Below are 16166 nucleotides of genomic sequence, written 5' to 3' on the forward strand. Positions count from 1 at the left end.
ATTTGATATTTATGAAGATAAGCAACAGGATAGTGAGCTCTTGAACATACAGTAGTCAGTAGAAAAGTGGACAAAAAGCACACAAAACACCTACTGTGTTTAATCAGATATAGTTAGGAAAACAGTTTGAGTATTTATTTTTGAAGTCTAGGAGACTGTATTCATTCTGAAGTAAATGCCATGTCCCAATGGTGAATTAAAATTTAGTTTTTCTAAAAGTATTGTATGTTTGATTTTTAAAAATATTTTGGATACCTGGAAAATACTCTTTGTGTACATCAGGAAGTTTTTCAAAATACCTAAAAGTTAAGTTCCATTATAAAACTAGGGCAGTAGGAATCCATGCAATCAAAATGTATTCTTTGTCACTTACTTCCTTTGCAGAAATTGTCTACCTATTCTAGATTATTGAAATAGATCAGGTGAGCTTCGTCAGCAAGAAGGAAGATGCATTTAACATTTTTTCCCAAGGCTAACCTATGTGCTATAATTTATTCAAATTAGCTAAAAACTGGAAAAAGAATCACTCTAGAATGTCTAGATAAGTGGTTCATATTTGTTCAACTGTCCTTTCATTTAAAATTTTTTCACTTAATTAAAAATATTCTCTTGTAAAAGATAAGTATATTCAATTTTAATGAAAATTTGGCTTAATGGAATTTTGACTGCATGGAAACAACTGTTTAAAATGAGAATTCAGAGGATCCTTATTGATTATCTAGTCTCACCACCTCATTGACAAAGAGTAGATTTTTACTTTTAGGGAAGAGCTTGTATTTCCCTCATTTGTATTATTTTATTTGTATTGTATTTTATTTTTTGAAACAGAGTCTCACCGTCACCTAGGCTAAAGTGCAGTGTCATGATCATAGCTTCCTGCAGCCTCAAACTCCTGGGCTCAAGTGATTCTTCTACCTCAGCCTCCCAAGTAGCTGGGACCACAGGTGCATGTCATCTCTCATGGCTAATTTTTTTTTTTTTTTTTTTTTTTGAGACAGAGTCTTGGTATGTTGTCTGGCCAAGTCTGAAACTCCTGCCTCTAGTAATCCTCCTGCCTTGCCCTCCCAAAGTTTTAGTGTGAACCACCACATACAGCCTATTTTTCTTTAAGAAAAATACATTGAAGACTTGAATTTTTTATTTAGGATTAAAGGATAGTTTTTAAAATTTAGTAGAGAAACACATTATTTCACTGGAAGGTAGTTTGCCAAAATATTTACAATGCTTATCTGTGATGGGTTAGATTAAGATTTTTTTTTTTCATTTTCTTTTGTGCTCCAGATGTTTCATGATGAATATATTACTTTTGCAGAGATGAAATGACATTTTAGGCCTGGCACGGTGGCTCACACCTGTAATTGCAGCACTTTGGGAGGCCAAGGTGGCCGAATCGCCTGAGGTCAGGAGTTCCAGACCAGCCTAGGCAACATGGCAAAACCCTGTCTCTACTAAAAATACAAAAAGTTAGTTGGGCATGGTGGTGGGTGCCTGTAATCCCAGCTACGTGGGAGGCTGAGGCACAAGAATCACTTGAACCTGGGAGGCGGAGGTTGCAATGAGCTGAAATCGTGCCACTGCACTCCAACTTGGGGAGTAGAGCAAGACAATGTCTCAAAAAAATAAAAAAGAAATGACATTTTATAAAGCACACTTTGGCTTTAATAATTAATGTTTCACAATTTTAGATGACATTTTTAAAATTGTAGTAAGAACACAATGTAAGATCTACCTTTTTGGTGAACTTTTAAATGCGTAATACATTATTGTTGACTACAGCTACAATGTTGTACAGCAGATACCTAAAGTTTATTCATTCTGTTGACTGAAACTTTATGCCTGTTGATTATTAACTCCCCATTTCTCCTCCCACAGGGCCTTGCAACCATAGTTCCTCTCTTGGATTCTGTAAATTTGAGTATTTTGTTAATACATACCTAAGTGGAATTATGTATGATTTGTGTATCTGTGACTGGCTTATTTCACTTAGTATAATGTCCTCAGGGTTCATCTATGTTTTGCAGATTGTAGAATTTGTTTTCAGAGTGATTTTTAAAGATATATGCCACATTTTCTTTATTCATTGCTCACTGGACATTTAGGTCCACCTGTTGGCTAGTGTGAAGTGTTGCACTGTACATAGGCATGCTGGTCTCTCTTTGAGATCCTGATTTCAATTATTTTGGATAAATATCCAATATTAATTTCTAGAACATATAAGTTTTTTTTTTTTTAAGTTTTTTTGAGAAACCTCTACTTTCTACCGTAATGGCTGCACCATTTTGTATTCCCATCAACAGCTGTTCCAATTTCTCCTATCCTGGTGAATACCTGTTGCCTTTTGTCTTTTTGATAATAGGCATTCCTAGCAGGTGTGAGGTGACATCTCGCAGTTTGATTTGCATTTTCCCATTGGATTAGTGATGCTGAGAACCTTTTCATGTTCCTGTTGGCCATTTGCATATCTTTTTTGGAAAAAATGTCTATTCAGGTTCTTTGCCCATTTTTTGATTGGGCCATTTGTGTGCTTTTTTTGATATTGAGTTATAGGAGTTCTTTTATATTTTGGAGATTAATTCTCATAATATATGTGTCTCGCAGTATTTTCTCCCGTTCTGTAGTGCTTGTTTTTCATGCATTGTTGATTGTTTTCTTTGCTGTGCAAGAAAAACTAAGTTTTTAGTTTGATGTAGTCCCACATATTTTTATTGCTTGTGTTTTGATGTCATCTGTAACATCATTGCCAAGACCAATGTAATGAAGCTTTTCTCTTATGTTTTCTTTTAGGAGTTTAACAGTTTTGAGTCTTATGTTTAAGTCCTTAATCTATTTTGAGTTGAGTTTAGTGTACGTTGTAGCATAAGGATACAATTTCACTTTATTTGCATGTGACTATCCAGTTTTCTCAACATCATTTGTTGAAGAGACTATCCTTTCTTCATTGTACGTTCTTAACACCCTTGCCAAAGATCAGTTTACTATATTTGTATGGGTTTATTTCTGGGTTCTCTGTTCTGTTCCACTGGCCTATATGTCTGTCTTTGTTCTGACCATACTGTTTTGGTGTTTTGTAATACATTTTAATATCAAGAAATGTGATGCCTCCAGTTTTGGTTTTTTTTGGATTGTTTTGGCTATTTGGGGTTTTTGTAGTTTCATATGCATTTTAGATTTTTTGTTCTAATTTTGCAAAAACTGCTTTTAGGATTTTAATCAGAATTTCATTGAATGTATAGATTACGTTGAGTACTGTGAATATCTTAACAATACTGTCTTTCAATAAATACAGGATGTTTTTCCATTTATTCATATCATAATTACTTTTATCAATAATTTGTAGTTTTCAGTATACAAGTCTCTCCTTAGTTAAGTTTATATCTAAATATTTTACTATTTTGGAAATGTTTGGTCTTTTTATTCCTGTAGTTTGGTGGGCAGGAGAGTTACAGTTCTTTTACTCCTGCTGCCCTCTGCTCAGCAAACAGGAGCATTACAGCTCTTTCACTCCCACAGTTCAGTAAGTTCTGTGTTCTTGTCCTGTGACCAGGAGGAATAAGGTACGTGGACACCAGAGAGGGGGTAAGTCAGAGTAGAATTTATTGAGTGAAAGTAAAGCTCTCGACAGCGAGACGTGACCCAAAACTGGGTAGTTGTCTGTGAGGCTGAGTCCAACGTTTTTATGGACTTAGAATAGGGGAGTGCATGCTGATTGGTTTATGAGTGGGCTTGGAAAAGGCACCTTTCATTTGGTTAAATGGTATAATTCAGAAAGAACCAATTGAGAGAGAGTGTGTTAAATGAGGAAGGAAGTTCTCACTCCAGTCTGTGGATTCCATCTGGAGTGGTAGCTTGGTTTTTAGGCTTTAGATTGTCTGTGGCTTGAAGGTTAAGTTTCACTGGGGACCCGTCCCTGTCTGCCTAGGAATTTGTCTCCTGTCACTATCAGTACTATTGTATATGAGATCATTTTCCTCATTTCCTCTCCAGACAGTTCATTGTGCTGACATGATACTCAACAATGAAAAACTGAAAGCTTTTTCTCTACTGTCAGGACTAAGGCAAAGGTGTTCACTTTTCCAGCTCTATTCAATATAATACTGGAAGTCCTAGTCAGAGCACTTAGGCAAGAAAAAGAAATAAAGCCATCCAAATTGGAAAAGAAGTAAAATTTTCCCTATTTATAGATGACATGATCTTATATATAGAAAACTTAAACATTCCATTAAAAAAACTATTAGAAATTAATAAACAAATTCAGTAAAGATGCATGTTACAAAATCAAATTACAAAGATCAATTGTGTTTCTATACCCCTATTTTAAATTTTAAATTTTACAACAATAAATTTAAATCAGACCTATGCCAGTATAAATTATAAACTTTTATATACATGAATTAAAATTAATGGTGTTTATATTTTAACTCGAAATATTTGTGCATGCATGTATATATTCATATATGTATGTATAAAACAAAGGTAAAATATTAATATACCATAGGAGATTTTTCTTTTAAAGTGTTTTTTTTACTAAAATTTCAGAAATAAAAAATTGAGAGGTTATCATTCCCAGCCCTTTATTGCTGGTACTTTTATCAACCTACTTTACATTTATCAATCACTGAAATGTTTTTTCAGTGCCCAATATGTGTCAGGTTAAGGCTTAAAACCACACAGAAGGGATAGATTTTGCAAATCTTTTGATTTGGTAGAGTGGTAACATGTATAAATGAAGAATTTCAGATAATATGACAGATTATATACATAGATTTATAGAGAATGGAGTGACCATTCATGTTGGGGAGTGGGCCACTCCAATGCCTGCTTAATTTGGAAAGGAGCGTTAGAGGCAGAGGGACAAGTAATGCTAAGAATAGATGTATGAAGGACTTAAAGCAGAAGAATGGAAAATCGATAATTTTAGAAATATCATTTTAACTTTATCCAACTTCCAGGAGGGAAAACACCTTAACCAGTGTTAAATAACTGTTTCTTAATTTGTTTTTATTCAAATAAAAAGTATTGGACCAAAATCTCTCTTTTTATGTTTTATTGTACTTATTTGTATTTCATGTGTGTTAAAAATCCAAAATTAAAAAAAATTATTCATAACTTAAATAATCATTGACTAACCTCTGGACACACTGTTATTTTTTTGACCTGGTCTTTCTTAACATAATCTACCTTTTTGTTTCTTTTTAAATGTACTGTTTAATCAATCATGTTGTATATCTTCTAAATATTTGATTTCTTTAGCTCAAAATTCTCCTAATTTTTTTCATCTTGAGATTCATCATTTTTTAAAGTGCTAATTAGTGATTAATATAACCAGGAATTATTATATCAGTGGTCCTTTGAAACTTTATAAATTTTGACATATTGATTGGTTAATTTCTAATTTCTAAGAACTAGTTCAATTGCAATTTTACTTGTACAGGTACATATGTATATACACACAACACTCACACATATATATGTTCATAATTAAATTTATCTCTGAAACTAAATATAGGCCTTCCGCTTTACCCTCTCCTATACTTGAATAGCCTTAGAAAATTTGATATTTGATTTACTATTTAGAGGGCATATAATTTAATCATAAAAACTTAAGATTTGCTTTTCATTTTAAATTATGAAACTCTGATACATATTTATTGAAATATGTGCACATTTATTTAAAATAAATAAAAACAAATGTTCAAATTTAATTGATAATTTTGATATAATTTTTAAAATCCGTGTTTAAATTCAAGTGGGAATTTTTATTTTTGAAAATCTCTGAGGCACATTATAAATAATTTTTTTAAACTACTGTGAAAGTACCTTTTTCTTTATTAAGCTCTTTCCAGTATTTGCAGGTTATAAATATAATACAACTTGTTTTTCTTACTTTGTGACCATACATGAGAACAGTGGAGGATCTCTGTGCCTGTGCTAATTAGAGGTACCCTCCTTGTACAGCACTATTTATTTCTCTGCTTTCAGTTTCCAGATGCCTGTACTCTTCAAACATCTCTTTGACCCGTAGACTGAGAAGCACTACCCAGAACTTGAGATTTTCACTAATCTCTAGTGCTATATAATCTGCTTTTCAAAAGTCAACTAAATCTGGCTTCTTTTCCTTGCCTACCTATTTCTAGTTTATTCACTGTTCTACAGGATGAAAGGAAAATCAGGTTGCACCAGCTAAGGGTGAATTTTGGAGAAACTCTGTGTTAGCTAAATAATCACATCTTTCTTTTCTGTTGCACCACACTCAAAATAGCTTAGTAAATTATTAACATTATTATAATCATCTTATTTTAAAAGATGAAGAAATAGCTTTATTTGTTGATAACAGTTGAATGTGTAGAAACAATTATTTCCACTTTATGGTACTAATGAAAAAATTAAATTAGACAGTATATGATTTTTCCTTGGCCAAATAGGTAATGATAGTGAGAATTAATACCTATTTTTCTCAATTTCCAAGTAATATTCTTTTTGCTACACAATGCTGCTACGCATATGTGCCTTCATTATTTTGAAATAAAACAGTTGTTCCATTCAGAGATTACATGGTTATGATTCAATTGCATTTTAAGAGTATTATATTCTTTTAAAACATACTCTTAGATATCTTGAGAGGGAAAGCATTGTTTAAATTTTAAAAATGTGATATAAAAACAAAGTTCCTCTGCTAATTAGTATTTTCTAACTCTTTCTAATTTTAGTAATTTATGAATATAAAGGGTTTATTGTGAAAAATTTTAACATGTTAAAATAGTTTTCAGGTGCGGTAACAGAAATATAAATGTTTATGATTAGTTAGCTTTTCAAATTAGATATAATAGAATTGAAAATAGCATTTTAATTTTAAATTTTATTTCATATAAGATCTGCTTCTAGAAAATGGCATTTTAAAAATATGTAATATTTTTAAAATTATTTCAAACTTCTATAATGTTTCTGTTTTCTACAACACACTCACACACACACACACACACACACACACACACACACGACATGAATTTTAGTCCTAAAATATACCTTTAAAATCAAATGTAGCTCTGCCTCATTTCAGGAGGAAGCTGTGGTATTTCATGTAATACAGGTTTTAAAAAATAATATTATGGGCTTAAATGTACTCTTATTGCAGGAATCATTCTCTGGGCTTGTGCTATAAGTCATTCAGTGAAATTACAATGTCAAATGTAAGACTGAATACCAAAGGTTGTTATTTGGATTGACGAAAAAGATCTAGTAACTAGTAACAAATGGAAAATGCCTATTCAAAAATTGCAAATATTTTATTGTTTTAAATTTTTATGTGTGTCAATTTTATAATACAAAAAAACTCATCAAAATTATTCATATGAACTGAATGGAGTTTATTATAATCATTTTAGAATGCTTTTAATTTGTATTATAAAGAGTTTCCAGCAGGAACAAAAGTACACAGAGTAGTGTAACGAGGCCTCATGTATCTACTATCCACCTTCACCAATTTCAATGCATGATCATTCTGTTCATGTGTATGCTCATTTCACAACCTTCCTCCCAATATTATTTTAATGCAAATTTCAACAATATATTATTTCATTTATAAATATTTCTGTGTGAATTTCTAAAAGAGAAAACTATTTACATGCAACTACTATGCCATTATTGCATTAAAATAATTAGTAATAATTATTTAATGTCATCAATAGCTACCCAGGTTTCAAATTCCCAATTGTCTCATCAAAATTATAGTATTTTGAATTTACTTGTTTGTAAATATAACCTCTACTCCCTAACTGCCTATAATTTTCAGATTTTTATATATCTTTATTTTAGTGTCTTTAATCAATAAATTTTTCCATAATATTTTTCTCTCTGTTTTTATTCCCCATGTAACAAATAAATGTCATTTGTGCAGTAGAGTTTCCCACAGTCTGGATTTTAATGATGGCATCCCTGTAGTTTAACAGGTTCATCAGTTCATGGAATTTCCTGTAAAATATTAGCTAGACATGAAGGTTTGATCAGAATCATGTTTGATTTTCTTTTGGCAAGTCTGTTTCATAGTGGTAATGTGTTCTTTCATTGGGAGTTATATTACTTTGGCTTGTTTCTTTTTTTGATGTTAGTATCAACTGATGCTCATTGACTCTACTAACTCTTCAGGGATTGAAAATGGTTGTTCCAATCTTATCATTACTAACATACTAATTAACAGAATACTTCTAAAAAACATCACCACTGCCCATCACCTACTACTGGATGATCTAGTGAAATAATTTATACAGGGAAGTCAAGATAATTAGTTGATTCTTTCCCTTCATTTGCTGACTCTCAAAATAATGAATTTATTTTCTAGCATTGTTTAATGATGAGTGATGATCTGTCGTTATGAGCTCATGGATTTAGACATATTTGACATATTTCAACCCATTGCAATTTATTATTCTAATCTATGGTTAGTTACTCTTCTCATTTTAATTACTGGAGTCTCCTCAACTTTGAACTAAGACTTTGTACCACTTGCCCTAGACTATGAATCAGCCATTTGTCCAAGGAACTTTGGTTTTGGGGGTTGTAGTTTCCAGTCTTTCAATAGTCAGAGTTCTTTTTTCCTCAAGATAAACTATGTATTGAATTTACACAGCTTGTTCTAATTCAGAATCAGAACTGCAGCAGTTTTACATAACCATTTGTCTCACATTTATATCTCTTTTCACATATATTTTCCAGTTCTTAATAGCACTGAAGGTAATAGAATTATTCACTTTAAGCCCATGTTGCATACAAAAGAGACATAGAATAACAATTCAAATACTACCTCATCTATATGAGTACTGAATTTAAAATTTATATTTCTTTTTGTCTTCATGATATATCTTCTTAGGGGTATTACACTCAAATTATTATGTTTTAACATCACATGAAATAACTCCTGTCTCTGTGCTTATACCCCCAATTGGATAAGTATTTAGGATCATATTTTCATTTTACTTTCTATTGTCAGAAATTGCCCATTTAAATTTACATTTTACATTTAAAGTGGTTTATTCTGAGTCAAATATGAGTGACCCTGGACTGTTACACAGCTTCAGGAAGCCTTAAGAACATATGCCTCCAAATGGGTATTTGGGATATAGCTTGGTTTTATGTATTTGAAGGAGGCAAATTACAGGCAAATACATAAATCAATACATGTAAGGTATATACTGGTTCAGTCCAGAAAGGCTGGACATATCACAGTGATGGCAGGGACGGTGGGCTCACAGGTTATAAGTGGATTCAAAGATTTTCTGACAGGCAATTGGTTGAAAAAGATAACTTCTGCCTAAAGAGTTGAACTTAGCAGAAAGAAATGCTTGAGTTAAGATAAGGGTAGACAAGATAGCTAGAGTTAAGACTGGTTGTGAAAGTTTAGGTTTTTATTATGTAGATGAAGCTTCCAGAGAGCAGGCTTCAGAGAGAATAGATGGTAAACCTTTCTTATCAGACCTTAAAATGTGTCAGACACCTACTTTTTTCCTGGATCAGGAAAACACCTGGAAAGGGAAGGCGATTCTGTACAGAATGCAGATTCCCCCATAAGAGACAGTTTTGCAGGGTCATTTCAAAATGTGTCAAATAAATGTATTTTGGAGTAAAATACCTTTATTTCCCTCAGGGCCTGCTACCTGTTATGTGATGCTATACCAGAGTCAGGCTGGAATTTGGTATATTATGCAACAGTCTCTTTTGTTAGTTCTGTGATCTCTATTTTAATATTAAAGCTTGTCAGTTGTTCTTAATCTCAAAAATGTAGGAGTTTCTTTATAGCAATATGAGAACAGACTCATACAGAAAGTTGGTACTGAAGAGTGGAGCATTGTTATAAAGATACCTGAAAATGTGAAAGTAACTTTGGAACTGGCTCATGGGCAGAGGTTAGAAGAGCATGCAGGGCTCAGAAGAAGACAGGAAGATGAGGGAAAATGTGGAACTTTTGAGAGACTTATTAAATTGTCATCACCAAAATGCTGATAGTGATATGGACAGTGAAGTCCAGGCTGAGGAGATCTAGATGGAAATGAAGAATTTATTGGGAACTGGAGCAAAGGTCATTTTTATTATAGGTTAGGAAGGAGCTTGGTTGGATTGTGCCTCTGCCCTAGGTAACTGTGCTACCTTGAACTTACAAGTGATGATTTAGGGTATCTGGAGGATGAAATTTCTAAGGAGCAAAGTGTTCAAACTGTAACCTGGCTGCTTCTGCTAGCCTGTACTCATATGTGTGAGCAAAGAAATGATGTAAAACTGGAACTTATATTTTAAAGGGAAGCAGCACTTAATGGCTTAGAAGATTTGCAGCCTGGTCATGTGCTGTCTAAGCTTGGAGGCTTAGAAAATTTGCAGCCTAGCCCATTTTCTGAGGAGGAATTCAAACTGGCTGCAGAAATTTGCATAACTAAAATGAAGTCAAATGCTATTAGCCAAGACAATGGGAAAAAAGCTTTGAAGGCATTTTGGAGACATTTGTGCAGCCCCTCCCATTACAGGCATGGGGGCCTAGGAGAACTCAATGGTTTCATGGGCCAGGCCCAGGGCTGTGCTGCCCTGCGCAGCCTTGGGACACTGCCCCCCACATCTCAGCTACTTCAGCTCTAGCCATGGCTCCAAGGGGCCCAAGTACAGCATGGGCCACTGCTTCAGAGGGTGCAAGCCATAAGCCTTCGTGGTTTCTACATGATGTTACGCCAGCAGGTATATAGTGTCTAAGAGTTGAGACTTGAGAGCCTCTGCCTAGATTTCAGAGGATGTATGGAAAAGGCTGGATGTCCAGGCAGAAGCCTGCTACCCTGGTGGAACCTTCATGGAGAACCTCTACTAGGAAAGGGGAAGTGTGTGGTTGGAGGCCCCACACAGAATCCCTGTTGGGGCACTGCCTAGTGGAGCTGTCAGAAGAAGTCCTCTGACCTCCAGACCCTGGAATGGCAGATCCAATGGCAGCTCGCCTCCTGCACCTGGAAAAGCTGCAAGCAGTCAATGCCAGCACTTGAGAGTAGCCATGGGGACTGAGCCCTGCAAAGCCACAGGGACAGAGACCCCCAGGGCCTTGGGAGCCCACCCATTGCATCAGTATGCCCTGGATGTGAGATACTGAGTGAAAGGAGTTTATTTCAGAGCTTTAATGTTTAGTGACTGCCCTGCTGAGTTTCAGACTTGTGTAAGGCCTGTGTACCCTTTCTTTTGATCAATTTCTCCCTTTTGGGATAGGAGTATTTACCCAATGCCTGTATTCCCATTATGTCTTGGAAGGAACTAACTTGTTTTTGATTTTACAGGCTCCTAGGCAGAAGGGATTTATCTTGTCTTAGATGAGATTTTGACCTTGAACTTTTGACTTAATGCTGGAATGAGTTAAGACTCTAAAGAACTGTTGGGAAGGCATGATTGTGTTTTGCAATGTGAGAAGAAGATGAGATTTGGTAGGGGCCAGGGGCTGAATGATATGGTTGAGATCTATGTCCCTGCCCAAATCTCATGTTGAATTATAATCCCCAATATTGTAGAAGGGGCTTGCTGGGAGGTGATTGGATTATGGGGTGGTGTCTCATGGTTTAGCATAATCTTCCTAGTGCTGTTATCATGATAAATTTCTCACAAGAGCTGGTTGTTTAAAAGTGTATGGCACCTCGTTCTTCTAAAAGTGTATGGCACCTCATTCTTCTCTCTCTTCCTCCTGCTTTGGACATGTAAAGTGCAGGCTCCCTGTTTGCTTTCTTCCATGATTATATGTTTTCTGAGGCCTCCCCAGAAGCCAAGCAGATGCTGCCATGCTTTCTATAAAGCCTGGGGAACCATGAGCCAATTTAACCTCCTTTCTTTATAAATTATCCAGTCTCAGGCATTTCTTTGTAGCAATGTGAGAATGAACTAATTCTGAGAGAAAGGTAATCTTTGTTGTTTTACCCAATTTTGTAAGCTCTAAGGACTTTAAAAAAATGTTTTTTTGTTTGTTTTTTTTTAATTTACTCTGGAAAATAAAACAAAGAATGAGTAAAGTTTTAAACAAAAGATAAGCACTGCCTAGCTCTGATGATGACAGGAAAAGGAAACGCACAGGTAGCTAAATATTCAAATTATTTAGAACTAAGTCAAAGAACATTATATTAATTTAGATAGAGGAAACATGACTAAATGAATATTTATGGTTTTATATACAGGCCTGGTCCTATATCACATGAAGTCAGTTTATTTTGACTGTCGTCTGCTCTCAGGTCTGAAGATGAGTCTTTAATTAACTTGAATTTGGTGTCAGATACCAGCATTGATGTTTAAGATTCAGTAGGAGTTGGGCCGGGTGTGCTGGCTCTCACCTGTAATCCCAGCCCTTTGAGAGACCAAGGCAGGTGGATCACTTGAGACCAGGAGTTTAAGACCACCCTGGCCAACATGGCAAAACCCTGTGTCTACTAAAATACAAATAAATAGCCACCTGTGGTGGTGCATGCCTGTAGTCCCAGCTCCTTGGGAGGCTGAGGCATGAGAATCGCTTGAACTGAGGAGGCAGAGGTTGCTGTGAGCCAAGATCTTGTTGGTGCACTTCAGTCTGGTCAACAGAGCAAGACTCTGTCTCAAAAAAAAAGATTCAGTAGGAGTCAGTACTCCTTTTCAGATGAATTAGGTGTGTACCCACGAGTCAAAGCCTTGCAACTTAATAGCACAAAGTAGTGTGGTTAACAATATTTTATAAAGACCCTGGAGCTGGAGAGAATTTTTTTTTTCTTTAAGACGGAGTCTTGCTCTGTCACCCCGACTGGAGTGCAGTGGTGCTATCTCGGCTCACTGCAAGCTCCCCCTCCTGGGTTCATGCCATTCTCCTGCCTCAGTCTCCCGAGTAGCTGGAACTACAGGCGCCTGCCACCACACCCGGCTAATTTTTTTTGTAGTTTTAGTAGAGACGGGATTTCACCATGTTAGCCAGGATGGTCTCGATCTCCCGACCTCGTGATCCACCTGCCTTGGCCTCCCAAAGTGCTGGGATTACAGGCCTGAGCCACTGCGCCCAGCCGAGATTTTTTAAAATGATGTTTAGTCATTCATCTGGAGCCAGGCTGGAGTGCAGGGGTGCTATCTTGGCTCACTGCAAGCTCCGCCTTCTGGATTCACCCGCCATTCTCCTGCCTCAGCCTCCCAAGTAGCTGGGACTACAGGTGCCTGCCAGCATGCCTGGCTAATTTTTGTATTTGTAATAGAGACGGGGTTTCACAGTGTTAGCCAGGATGGTCTCGATCTCCTGACCTCGTGATCCGCCCGCCTCAGCCTCCCAAAGTGCTGGGATTACAGTGGAGTTTTTTACTTAATTGGAAGCTGTAAAAAAATTCTACAACCTTACAGTGGTTACTTTTTATAGTTTTGATAAGCCCCTTGCAATAGCTCTAAGTCAGGCACTTAATTTAGTGTTCGATTTTGAATATGTTTGTCAAAGATGTTAAAAGCCTCAAAACATTTGATTCAAACAGAATCATAGGTCATTGTAAAGTAACAGTTATTCATTTATCTAGTGTGATAATAAAAAGACTTCAAAAGTGATATAAAAAGTTACATGGTATAAAAACTTATCTCTTTCAAAATTTAGTTTTCTTAAGGCAATTTTTAAAACCTAATAAAAACAACAGGAATTATTGCAATATCTTTGTTTCTTAAGCTAGTTATCAAAAAGGTAAGGAAGAGCCTGTGGTGTAATAGTTTTTGCTTATTGGAAGCTCCTTCGGATAACCAGAAAGTTAAACTTGATGAAAATAGAATGTGAGTTAATCAGACACAGGAAGAGTAATACTATGTCATGGAGGCCTTAAGCAGGAGAATATGTGACTCTTAGCAACAACATGGGAAGTTGCCTGGTTATACTGAACACTTTAGACATATGTTTGGGCTCAGGAAACAATACCCCACAATGGAAACCTCAGAAGCAACTTCAAAAATAAAAGTTTTTGGCCTTCTGCCCTTCTGTCACTCAGCTCCATTTTCCCTTGAGGCTGCCAATAGAAACTAGAACCTCTCTTCCTCCATGTGGATCCTAGAAACCAAAATTCCTTTTCCTCAAAGCCAGCAATACAACCTAAAAATATTACCCTATTTTTTCCTTCACCTTTTTGTGTAAGAACCAGCCATAAAGAAATTCTCTCATCTTCTTCATTGGACTGTAGATTATAAGACCCCCATACCCAGAAAGAAGGAAGTGCTTACTCAAGGAAATTAAGAATCGATACAGACAGGCCTTGCTGGCTTTTCCCACACAGTCTACTAGCATTAAGTTATACCCTTTTTAAAATCATATTTCCACATGTCTTTCCATACTTTATTGAAAGTATAAAATTGGCAATTTACCCTGTATCTTTGGTCTTTCTTCTGAAAACTCCCACATACATACACCAAGCAAATCTGTATACCTTCCTTTCAACCAGTCTGTCTTTTTTGAGCTTTTTTTGTTGATTTTTCAGCAAACCTTCAGAGGGCCTCTGGCTGATAAACATATTAAGAAAAGCCAGGAGTACAGAATTAAGTTACACTGGAGGAAAACCGTGTCTTTTTAAAACCTTCAAAATAAAACATTTTAGCATTAGACTATAACAACAGATGTAGAAATGGAGGAAATAAAGTGTTACAGGAGTCAACAGAAGTTGAAGCTTCAATGAATGGGTGTGTGAAAGAAAAATAATGTTGAAGAAGAGTTAGCATCTCAGGTCTTCTCAAACGGTGAAAAGCTGAAAGCAGCAGGGTATAGAAACTGAACTTTTAAAATATCAATCTGAGAAACTTAAAAAAGAAACGGATTATAGAATTAAAAATTTAAAACTTACAATTTCATGAAGAGTAATTGTAAAAGTAATGAAATCCGGTTATACTAACCAATTATTTAGTTATGTATTAGCATATTTTAATGTAAAAGCTTAATCTCTAGGAAGACTATTAAAAGTCTCTTAATTATAGCCAACTTAATCACATAGAAAATGTATTTTATTCTGTTTTTATGAATACTATCACAACTTACACAAACCATCTACAACATGCTTATACTTTCTATTTTGTTGTAAATATCCATCTGCCTTAAATAACTAGTCATTTAAGTTAGGACAAAAATTTATTATACAAAATTATTCTGTTTTTAAGGTTTCTTGTCAGAAATACCTCTTCATAGCTGTAGTTTCTTCACATCTTTCTTTCTTACTTACTGGTTTCTTTTTCATTTGTTTCATAAATGACATGGAAATGAACTTTGAATTAGATAAAAATTATTTTTCTTTTAAAAAGAGCACATTTTCATGTCTGATAATTTTTTTATCTAAGTCACATCTTATTTTGGCATATTTGATATGCAGAATTATATGGGAACTAGAATTTTTATACTTAGTAACCTTAAATTTTTGTGAAAACCGAGGAAGTAGAAATCTTGAATTGTCTGTCACTTCAGCATTTTATAGATGAACTATTTTATAATTTTTTTAAGAAAAAATATCTTCCTATATATTTTTTAAAATTGGAAATTATACAGATATTTAATGAGTATATGTTATTTAATTTACTACAAGTTAAGATTTTAAATTACATGACAAGCTCATTTATAAGCATTTATCCTATAACATTTACCTAATTAATTTATTTTTAATAGTTTACCTAGATTACTTATGAAAAACTGAGATATTAGAAAAAGCTAGAAATTATTTAAAGTTATTTTTCTGTTAACCATTTTTTTTTTTTAAGTCTGTGACTATCAGGTATTTACCTAAGAACCTTAAGGTTAAATATATGGTTTTTAAATTGTTTTGCCAATAACTCAGGATTTCACTGTTTTCATTAAACCAACAATACTAAATATCTTATTTATCAAAAATTATACAAATATAATTCTGTTTTGCATTAGGTTTATAGTTTTATAACCTTCATGTCAAAACTGGACACATAATATCTAGCAGAGATAAATATAAAACTGCTTGATCAATAAATTCAGAAAACATGTATATTGACAATTCTGAAGACATTTTAAAATTTATTTTAACAGTAATTTAAAACTCAGCTGATTTATTTAATATTTAATTAAATCACATAAACTTGAAAAATATTTTGGCTTATTTATGTAATTTTTGAGTACTCTATTTTCTTTTCTTTTCTTTTTTTTTTTTTTTTTTTTTTTTTTTTTTTTTTTTTTTTTT

General features: G+C 34.4%; 1 protein-coding gene across 33 annotated transcripts in view; it reads left to right on the top strand.

The window, feature by feature from the left end:
- GULP1 (GULP PTB domain containing engulfment adaptor 1) overlaps nt 1-16166 on the top strand; it is a 320008-nt gene that overhangs the window by 130947 nt on the left and 172895 nt on the right. For 8 of the 33 annotated variants that reach the window (XM_031936464.1, XM_031936469.1, XM_031936461.1 and 5 more), the window contains one exon: nt 12909-13002. The exons of the other annotated variants lie outside the window; for them this stretch is intronic. The gene's annotated coding sequence lies outside the window, so the exon portion shown is untranslated. The remainder of the gene's footprint in view (nt 1-12908; nt 13003-16166) is intronic. 33 annotated transcript variants of the gene reach the window in all.

Source organism: Piliocolobus tephrosceles, chromosome 11 (assembly GCF_002776525.5).
Source record: "Piliocolobus tephrosceles isolate RC106 chromosome 11, ASM277652v3, whole genome shotgun sequence".
Lineage (NCBI taxonomy): Eukaryota > Metazoa > Chordata > Mammalia > Primates > Cercopithecidae > Piliocolobus > Piliocolobus tephrosceles.